The sequence below is a fragment of the Pongo pygmaeus genome, chromosome 1 (genome assembly GCF_028885625.2).
Source record: "Pongo pygmaeus isolate AG05252 chromosome 1, NHGRI_mPonPyg2-v2.0_pri, whole genome shotgun sequence".
NCBI lineage: Eukaryota > Metazoa > Chordata > Mammalia > Primates > Hominidae > Pongo > Pongo pygmaeus.
This window is the reverse complement of record NC_072373.2, coordinates 163,708,404-163,717,987: the sequence shown is the minus strand read 5'-3', so window position 1 is coordinate 163,717,987 and position 9,584 is coordinate 163,708,404. Positions and strand designations below refer to the sequence as shown.

General features: G+C 36.6%; 1 protein-coding gene and 1 long non-coding RNA gene across 15 annotated transcripts in view; one reads left to right on the top strand and one right to left on the bottom strand.

The window, feature by feature from the left end:
* SGIP1 (SH3GL interacting endocytic adaptor 1) overlaps positions 1-9,584 on the top strand; it is a 214,751-nt gene that overhangs the window by 32,299 nt on the left and 172,868 nt on the right. The window lies entirely within an intron of this gene.
* Positions 5,560-9,584, bottom strand: part of LOC129034315 (uncharacterized) — a 109,779-nt gene continuing 105,754 nt past the window's right edge. The window contains exon 4 of the long non-coding RNA XR_008501824.2: positions 5,560-6,304. This is a non-coding gene — a long non-coding RNA (uncharacterized LOC129034315). The remainder of the gene's footprint in view (positions 6,305-9,584) is intronic.

Here is a 9,584-nt window from a genome sequence, read left to right as displayed (position 1 = left end):
TTAGTGCTACCATGTTATATTTCCAGAAGAAAGCAGAGAGCAGGAAATACTGAAAACAAGTGTAGTGTAAATTGTAAGCAGTCATCTCATTCTCATTTGCCAGCCCATTTAATAGTAAATTTTATTTCAAGTAAAATATTTTAGATCCTTATGGCTTCAGTTAGATTCAACCCAAACTAGCCATTACACTGAATGAAAGATATATTCACTTAATGTCTTACTTTTATTGGGAGAAATTAATCATTCTGCTAGAATATGTTGGAACAACTAGAAACTGTAAATCCTGTTTTTAGAGGAACACCAGGGTGGTTTCCCTAGTGGTAAGCAACCCACCTCGACACAGTCTGTCAGTTGATTTGCTATTTGCATTATAAGATCTTTTAAAGATCGATGTGAATAATAAGCAAGAGTGATCCCTAGAGGCCATCAGCTTTCTTAGGTGCTGATTCTTATTCCATCCATAATTTTTGTTTCAGAGACATTAGGTATAACAACTAATTATTTGGAAAGGGTAACTTTTACATATTTGCCTCCAAAACCTTTTATTTTATCCATCAAGAAAAGAATGCACTTTTTCTGTGGGATGAGTTCTTTCTATCACTTTTTGAGTAATGAATATTAATCCTCGTATGCAGCAGAATCTAGTCCAATGGAATAACACCATTTAAGAGTGTGTTGACCTGAATTGCAGTCCTAACCATACCACTCGATGGGTCTAGTTTTTCATCTGTCATGTGGGGATAATAATGAAAACATGATAGCTATGAAAATATAGTATAAAACATAGAATGTTTTATTGTTTTTGCCTTCCTCAGATGCATCTACTCTTTTTTATTTATTTATTCTACTTTAAGTTCTGAGATACATGTGCAGAAAGTGCAGTTTTGTTACACAGGTGTACATGTGCCATGGTGATTTGCTGCACCCATCAACCCATCATCTAGGTTTTAAGCCCCACATGCATTAGGTATTTGTCCTAATGCTCTCCCTCCCCTTGCCCCCCACCCCCTAACAGGGCCCGGTGTGTGATGTTCCCCTCCCTGTGTCCATGTGTTCTCATCATTCAACTTTCACTTACGAGTGTGAACATGTGGTGTTTTGTTTTCTGTTTCTGTGTTAGTTTGCTGAGGATGATGGCTCTCAGCTTCATCCACGTCCCTGCAAAGGACATGATCTCATTCTTTTTTATGGTTGCATAGTATAACATGGTGTATATGTACCACATTTTCTTTATCCAGTCTATCATTGATGAGCATTTGGGTTGGTTCCATGTTCCTATTTCTCCACAGCCTCGCCAGCATCTATTGTTTCTTGACATTTTAATAATCACCATTCTGACTGGTGTGAGATGGTATCTCACTATGGTTTTGATTTGCATTTCTCTAATGACCAGTGATGATGAGCTTTTTTTCATGTTTGTTGGCTGCATAAATGTCTTCTTTTGAGAAGTGTCTGTTCATATCCTTTGCCCACTTTTTGATTGGGTTGTTTGTTTTTTTCTTGTAAATTTGTTTAAGTTCCTTATAGATTCTGAATATTAGACCTTTGTCAGATGGGTAGATTGCAAAACTGTTCTCCCATTCTGTAGGTTGCCTGTTCACTCTGATGATAGTTTCTTTTGCTGTGCAGAAGATCTTTAGTTTAATTAAGTCCTATTTGTCAATTTTCATTTTTGTTGCAATGGCTTTTGGCATTTTTGTCATGAAATCTTTGCCTATGCCTATGTTCTGAATAATATTGCCTAAGTTTTCTTCTAGGGTTTTTATGGTTTTAGGTTTTACATTTAAGTTTTTAATCCATCTTGAGTTAATTTTTGTATAAGGTGTAAGGAAGGGGTCCAGTTTCAGTTTTCTGCATATGGCTAGCCAGTTTTCCCAACACCATTTATTAAATGGGGAATCCTTTCCCCATTGCTTGTTTTTGTCATGTTTGTCGAAGATCAGATGGTTGTAGATGTGTGGTGTTATTTCTGAGGTCTCTGTTCTGTTCACTTGGTCTACATGTTCTGCTTTGGTACCAGTACCATGCTGTTTTGGTCACTGCAGCCTTGTAGTATAGTTTGAAGTCAGGTAGCATGATGCCTCCAGCTTTGTTCTTTTTGCTTAGGATTGTCTTGGCTATATGGGCTCTTTTTTGGTTCCAAATGAAATCTAAAGTAGTTTTTCATAATTCTGTGAAGAATGTCAATGGTAGTTTGATGGGAATTGCATTGAATGTATTAATTACTTTGGGTAGTATGGCCATTTTCACAATATTGATTCTTCCTATCCATGAGCATGGAATGTTTTTCCGTTTGTTTTTGTCCTCTCATTTCTTTGAGCAGTGGTTTGTAGTTCTCCCTGAAGAGGTCCTTCATGTCCCTTGTTACCTGTATTCCTAGGTTTTTTATTCTCTTTTTAGCCATTGTGAATGGGAGTTCATTCATGATTTGGCTCTCAGCTTTTCTATTGTTGGTGTATAGTAATGCTTGTGATTTTTGCACATTGGTTTTGTATCCTGAGACTTTGCTGAAGTTGCTTACCAGCTTAAGGAGTTTTTGGGCTGAGATGATGGGGTTTTCTAAACATAGAATCATGTCATCTGCAAACAGAGGCAATTTGACTTATTTTCTTCCTATGCGAATACACTTTATTTCTTTCTCTTGCCTGATTGCCCTGGCTTGAACTTCCAATACTATGTTGAATAGGAGTGGTGAGAGAGGACGTCCTTGTCCTGTGCCAGTTTTCAAAGGGAATGCTTCCAGCTTTTGCCTACTTAGTATGATATCAGCTATTGGTTTGTCATAAATAGCTCTTATTATTGTGAGATATCCACCATGATCAAGCAGGCTTCATCCCTGGGATGCAAGGCTGGTTCAACATATGCAAATCAATAAATGTAATCCATCACATAAATAGAACCAATGACAAAAACCACATGATTATCTCAATAGATGCAGAAAAGGCCTTCGATAAAATTCAACATCCCTTCATGTTAATAACTCTCAATAAACTAGGTATTGAGGGAGTGTTTACCATTTTTTAGTAATAGTATCCAAAATTTCTCTTGGGAACTAGCTGCTACCCCATATAGCACAGAGCATGTGGCACAGACCTGGCCAATCAGAATAATAAATGATGATGCTTATGAAAAAAATAAAAAGACCTCAGCAATTGGCTCAGGAATGCAGGTATTATTCAAACTGGTTAAATAAGAATGAATTATGAGAATTGTATGGGATGAGGTACTTGATCTCTTCTCCTGAGTTTATACCTGGAAGGATACAAGCCTGAGGCTACAGTCTCCAAATGGTGAAACTTGAGAATGAGGTACCCAGAGAGAAAGAGTTTTATTTCTTCCTTTTCAGTGTGTATCTCTTTTATTTCCTTTTTTTGTCTTATTGCATTAGCAAGGGCCTTGGTGCAATGTTGAAAGGGAGTAGTGAGAGAGAACATCCTTGCTTTCTTTCTGATCCTAGTAGAAAAGCTTTGAGTTTCTCCCCATTAAGCGTAATGCTTTGTTACCTGTAGGTTTTTTGTAGATAGCCTTTATCAAATTGAGGTGGTTTTCCTCTATTCCTAGTTTACTGAGATTTTTTTTTAATCAGAAATAGGTGTTGGATTTTGTCAGATGCTTTTTCTGCATCTATTGATTTAAGAATGTGATTTTTCTTCTTTAGCCTGTTGATGTAATGGATTATTTTAGTTTCACATTTATTTAACATATTTCAAATGTTGAACCAGCGTTGCCAACCTGGTGTAATTCCCACTCGATTGTGGTATATAATTTTTTTATACATTGTTGGATTTGATTTGCTAATACTTTACTGAGAATTTTTACATCTATGTTCATGAGATATATTGGTCTGTAGTTTTCTTTTCCTACAAAGTTTTTGGGTTTGGCCTCATAAATGAGTTAGTAAATATCCCTTCTTCTATTTTTTGGAAAATATTATAGAAAATTAGAAAAATTTCTTTTCTAAATATTGGTAAGACTAATCAATGAATCCATCCAGGCCTGGTGCTTTCTGTTTTAAAAGTTATCAACTACTGATTCAATTTCTATAATAGATATAGACTTATTCAAATTGTCTGTTTCTTCTTACGTGAGGTTTGACAGATTGTGCCTTTCAAGGAATTGGTTCATTTGATCTAGGTTATCAAATTGTGGGCATAGAGAAGTTTATCATGTTCCTTAATTATCCTTTTAATGTCCATAGAATCTGTAGTAATGTCCTCTCTTTCATTTTTGACATTAGTAATTTACGACATCTCTCTTTTTTTCTTAGCTAGCCTGGCTAGAGGCTTATAGGTTTTATTGATCTTTTCAATAAAACATTTTTTGGTTTTGTTCTATTATTATTTTTAATGGTCTTAATTTCACTATGTGAAATGCCATCAGTGACAGCATGCATAAATTCTGCCATTGTCATCCTAGGAACTTTTTGAAACTTCCCCTGTTCGGTTTGGAAGGGGGGTGTAGAGGGAAAGCAAAGTTGATTCTTCCATTGCTATAATCCAGGTATGCATTCCAAAGAGTACAATCAGATTCATTTGGGTCTTTCTGCACATTCCTGGGCTGTGAACTGTGTAAAATACTTTACAATGTTAAGCATTTTCCTGAGGCACTAATAGTCGATAGACAAATATCTTGCAGGTAAGTTAAATTTGAAGGAAGTTTCATATCCTCTTCCCAACTATTTGATCTTTGTTAATAGTGTGATATCCAATAGTTTCCTATTTTAGAAATTTCAGTGCCATCTATCCATCAAATCATTCATTATATATGTATTTAGCAAATGTTTACTGAGTGCCTACTGTATACCAAACACTGTGCTAAGCACTAAGGATTTAGTGTTGAGCCAAACATATGTAGTTCCCTACTGTCATGGAGCTTAGTCTTTTTGTCCTCATCACTTGCTCACCCACCATGATTCCATCCTCCATTTAAACTTGCAGTAAATTTCCAGTCTCCCAATAATTCAATTTGAGAATTATTGCTTGGGTCTGTCATTCTGTTTCTTTGCTATTCCTGTCTCAGGTCACATCCACTTCATCTCCCCTGTAAGACTGTAATTCCTGATCTCCCTGCTACCAAAGTAGCTTGACCATAGTCCACATCTCATACAGCATTTGTAAAATCGTCCTCTTGGACATAAATCTGATGATAAGTCTTAGTGTAACTGTGAGTGGGTCAACGAGATAAGTGCCTCCCAATGGGATGCAATATAAAGTAGGCAGCACCACCTGGGAAGTATTCCTGCCTTTAACAAACTAAAGTTGAATTGGATTAGGCCTTTTAGAGTAAACTACCAGTTATAGGAAACAGAAAAGGTAGAAGAAAATGTTAAATGAAACCAACAAGGAAGCAAACAGACAAATGGAGTATATGAAATAGTCCTAGGACATTACATCAGGTTTCTCCAGTAAGTCAACGTTAAGAGGGTGGAGGGAAGAGAAAGTGCTCTTAATTAAGATCTCTAAGAATCATTACAACCTAGTACAACATGAGACAGTGATTGGGGTCCCAATTTGAACAAACATACTATTAAAAAGATATGAGACATATGAACACCTGATTAAATGATGCCAATAAAATATTTTTAATTTAGTTAGCTTAGAAAACTGATTGTGGTTGGATAAGAACAAATTCATATGTACATATCTAGAAATGACATGAAGTGAGAGATTTGCTTTAAAATCATTCATCTTGATCATTGAGTGTTGGATGTACATAGGGTAATTTTTATATTACTTTCCTTCATGTTTGTTTTAAGAGTAAAATTTTTAAAATTGTTCAGTCATGTAACTCTTAAAAATAATCTGCAAGTTCTCTGCTGGCTACAGAACACAATCTAAGCTCATAAGCTTGCCATTCAAGTCCCTTTATAAAATGGCTCCAAACTAGTTTTTGACCTATTTCTGCATTCCGCATGATTCTTCCTTGCATAACGTTCCTTTTCCTAAACCCAACATATGCCCTTTCATGACTCCAAGTCTTTGTGAATCCCATTCCCACTGTCCAGAATTTCCTTTCCCTTCTTCTCAGGTGACAAATGTACTCATCCCTAAAGTCATAGCACGAAATATTTTCCACTGGGACAAACAGCTTGGCCAGAATTAGTCATTTTCTTCAAGCTGCTTCTTTTTCCATGACTTGCTTACAGGATTCACTACACTCTGTTGTAATTATCAAACCAATGTCTCTCTGTCTCTGTACTCCCAGAACCACCATAGTGTCCAACAAACAAGAGGTGCATGATAATCTCCTGTCAAATGAATGCCTGCAGAGTGGATCCTTTCTCTGTGCATGTCCTCCTCATGACCTAAAGAGAGAGAAATACAGAAAGACCATTTTTCTACCTTGCAGTGTTTTTCTCCTATCCTGTAAATCTCAGAGATTTGACTTCCCTAAAATGGAAAGATAATCACAGTTCTAAACTCCCAGGTGACAGAAATATGCTAATATTTCACTTGTAAACACCACCAACAAATGGACTCTGTCATTAAGATTTAATGATTTTTAGCATAGCTGGGATTTATCTTTAGAAAAACACTGAGACTTGATTCCTTTAATGAACTTTTTTTCCTGACCCAGCAATACCCAATTTCTACCTAATTGCTTTGTGTTGACATTCAGTTTAGTTCTTTGGGTTCCTCCCCGAAATATGTCCTTATGGAGGTTGCTCCCAGACTGTTTAGCTGCAATGCATTATGTTGTCCTTAAGTCTTGAATTCAAATGCTTGAAAACATGCATTTCCTTTTGTTTTTTTCACTCTTAGGGACTTTGTGTATCATCAATTTATGATAGTAGTTTCAAGCTTTCTGAGTGATTTTAAGTTCATAATTTTCAGGTAAAATATAACCCACAAGACTGAATATGCAGCCCCTACATAAAAGGGTCTCCTCTTCAGTGTGGTGCTAGGATATTTTAAAGAGCCTACAACAAAGAGAATGAAAATTTGACATGAGTCATCAACTAATGAAAGACAACTACAATGTGATATATCCATAAGATGAATTATTATTCAGCAATTAAAAGGAATGAAGTACTGATACATATACATATTATAACAGGGTAAGCCTTGAAAATATTGTGTCAAGTGAAAGGACCTAGTCAGAAAAGATATATTGCATTATTCCATTTATAGTAAATGTTCAGAATAGGCAAATCTATCAAGACAGAAAGTAGATTAATGGTTGCCTGGAGGTGGGAGGGTTGGGGGGAAATGCAGAGAGACTTCTAATTGGTGTAGGGTTTCTTCGTGGAGTGATTAAAATGTTCCAGAATTAGACAGTAGTGATGGTTGCACAAGTCTGTGAATATACTAAAAATCATTGAATTATACACTTACAGGATATGAATTATATCTTAACAAAGCTGGTTTATCAGTCAGAATGGCTATTATTAAAAAGTCTAAAAATAACAGATGTTAGTGAGGTTGCAGAGAAAAAGAAATGCTTATAAACTGTTTGTGGGAGTGTAAATTAGTTCAACCATTGTGGAAGACAGTCTTTCCTCAAAGACTTAAAAACAGAAATACCACTTAACCCAGCAATCCCATTACCGGGTATATACCCAAAGGAATATAAATTATTCTATCATAACGACACATGCACTCATATGTTTATTGCAGCACTATTCACAATAGCAAAGACATGGAATCAACCTAAACGCCCATTGGTGGTAGACTGGATAAAGAGAAGGTGGTACATATATACCATGGAATACTATGCAGCCATAAAAAAGAAAGAGATCATGTCGTTTGCAGGAACCTGAATGGAGCTGGAGGCCATTATCCTTCGCAAATGAATGCAGGAACAGAAAACCAAATATCGTATGCTCTCACTTATAAGTGGAAGCTAAATGAGAACACACAGACACACAGAGGGGAACAACATGCACTGGGGCCTATCACTGAACAGAGGGTTGGAGGAGACAGAGGACCAGGAAAAATAGCTAATGAGTACTAGGCTTAATACCCAGGTGATGAAAAATAATCTGTACAACAAACTCCCATGACACAAGTTTACCTGTGTAACAAAGCTGCACGTGTACCCCTAAATTTAAAATAAAAGTTAAATTTAAAAACAAAAATAAAGCTGGTTTATTTTTAAGCTTAGGCATGATAATTGGATACAGTATTTTTAGGGTAATGCTTGCTGGTCTATCAAACAACCCCGAACCTTATAGTGGCTTCACACTAGCACATTTGTTTCCTCATTCACATAACAATCCAATGCAGGTATTCCTGGGAGGTGAGGACCCTCCCACGCAGTCATTCGGAAACCCAGGTTCTTTCCATCCCTGTATCTCTAAGATCTCAGAGTCCTCTGCAATCATCTGGCAGATGGGGACAGGGAGTGGAAAGAGGCATATCTATTTCTCTACCCTCTCAGCTTGGGAGTACCCCATATTACTTCCACTCAAGTTCCACTGTGTTGCATGGCACACCTAATTGCAAAGGCCTCTTGGAAAAGTAACTTAATTGTGTATCCAGGAAGGAGAGTAAGCTGGTTTGGCAAATGGCTAGCCATTCTCTGCTGTGGTGATCCCACCTTCTTGATCCTCCGTGCTTATTGGTGCTTATCTCCAACTCTTTGCCATGTTTTATTCATCACCTAGTATAATTCTGGATTATATACATTCTCATTGTTTAATTAGGCACATGTGGTATACATCTAGGAGAACAATTAGATTGCTTTTGATCCATCAAGGGAAAGGAGAATATGCTTTATATGCAGAACATAGGAGTTATCAACCTGTTCCTTCACTCTCCTTAATTCACTGCCTTTGTCACCAGACATATCTTTCTTAAGCAAATCTATCCTCGTCACTTCCCCTTCTCAGAACATTCACTGGCTCCCCCTTTCTTATAGCTGTTGTTTTCACATGTCTGTCTGTGGATTGCTTGAATGTAGAGTAAAATGGTCAAAATTAAGACAATGTAGTCTTTTACATGTGTGTGCACGCACTCACACGTATATGTGTGTATATAGTTGATGTCAGATTGCCAGCTGTGCTTGCTCAATAAATTTATTTAGAGATTATGTCCCTCTGATATTTTGGAGTGTTAAACTATTATTTTCTTTTATGAAACCATGGTGCTAGCTGATTATTTTTAAATGTTCTTCCATTCCAAAATAGATTTAACCTTATACTTTGTCAAAATGTGGGCAAGCATATGACTTGAGAGCAATAGAACTTTTTAAGATGTCTTTTGAGCAAAGAGTTTATAAAGTTGCCACTCACAGAGCACGTGGAAGGCACATCATCTCCATAGTCCTGATCACATGGTGTATAATTTTGTCCTTCTGCTTAGAAGGCTTGAGTATATATGTGTTCATGGAGATAATAGCAAACGGTCTTCCAGGAATTTAGAAAGCATTGCAAACAGGATGGGAGGGTTTATATTAGGTCCTGTGTGAATTTCCAGTAAGACTGCTAGTGATAGAACAAATTAAGGTCCTAATCGCCATCAATAATGTGCATCTACAAGACCCCATTTCATTTGGCCAACTTTTTCACTCTTAAATTTACTTGGCCTTACATTTAGATCCAACTTGGATCTTACATTTACTTGTAGATGCATCCTCAAATCCTC